Source organism: Aplysia californica, unplaced genomic scaffold, assembly GCF_000002075.1.
Source record: "Aplysia californica isolate F4 #8 unplaced genomic scaffold, AplCal3.0 scaffold00113, whole genome shotgun sequence".
Taxonomy (NCBI): domain Eukaryota; kingdom Metazoa; phylum Mollusca; class Gastropoda; order Aplysiida; family Aplysiidae; genus Aplysia; species Aplysia californica.
Window position 1 is genome coordinate 797984 of NW_004797383.1, and position 1329 is coordinate 799312.

Consider the following 1329-nt stretch of genomic DNA (forward strand, 5'->3'; position numbering starts at 1 on the left):
GGGGGGGGGTTAAGAATGTGCGTGTGAGTGGGAAAACCGGCAAAGAACCTGCGCTTTAAAATCGGTGTTGTGGATAACAATTGTCTGATGCGCGCAGGATAACTGAGCTCATTTCTAGTGTGAGGAAGTTTATTTGATCGGTTATCTCCGTCTTTTTCCCAGGATGCCTAAAAATGGGTTGGTGAACTGGTGAACTGGTGAACTGGTGAACTGTGCTCCTTTTTATCCGTAGAATCGCTTTTTGTTTTGGCGTCGCCCTGGAACCTGATAACGCGCGCTCCGTGTAGATCTAGTCAGTTTTTATCGATTTAGGTTGGGGGGGGGGGTTACTTCTCACCTTTAGTGTCAATTTGAAAGTACATTGCTGAGTGGATTTTACTGAAAAACGTTGATTAAAGGCACACAAATTGTAAATTTACATTTTCTGAACACGCTAAAGCTTTTGAAGTTACCAAACTTCTGCGGCCATTTTCTCGCTAATTTTGCTTCTGAAACGAGGCAATCCCACCTGTTTCTGATACTACTGACTCCATACGCCCAAAAACTAACGAGTGCCTGATTCCACCGCGTTGTGACACAAATGTGTTACGTGTATTGGTGAGCAGTGACATAGGCCATAATTGTAGAATTATTGAGCAATGTCCATTGTTATAAAATAATCTAACCTAACATTCAATGTAGAAGAAGAGTTCCGGAGATCAGTCAATAAAACATGGCCTACTAGTAAACATGACGTTGCATTTTGTGGCCTTAAACACAGTCTGTCTACATCAATGTTCTACTGATTACTCCGAACCTTACATAATGTCTGAAGATTGTGATCTAGAACCCTAAATCTGTAGCACAATCAAAGCAGCAGATGATCTAGAGATGGTACTAGATCTAGAGTAAGTTATATTGCTAACCAGGGGCTCGGGACAGAGGTAGCTAGAGAGAAGCGATATTATAATTCTTGTCTAATCTAGATCAAGAGTAAAGTGGTCTATTATAGGGTCAAGTGGATCTATCTTCGAATGATCTCGATCTAGGTCTACAGTACTGAGATAAGTACACCTAGATCTACGTAGATTTTGTCATATCCATGACCGATTGAGAGTCAAGAAAGGGAAGCAGGGCTGCAAATGCAAGTACCCCTACACATGTTACTGCAAACCTGCCACAGCCGTCCAAGCAAGACTTCAGCAATGGAGCTAAACTCCATCAGAATTGGTCAAGATTTAAGCGACAATGGAGAAATAATGCTGTTGCCTCCAGACTAAAAGAAGAAAACAAAGAATTTCAGGTCGAAGTTTACATGACCTGCATAGGTGATGAGGGATTAGATGTCCT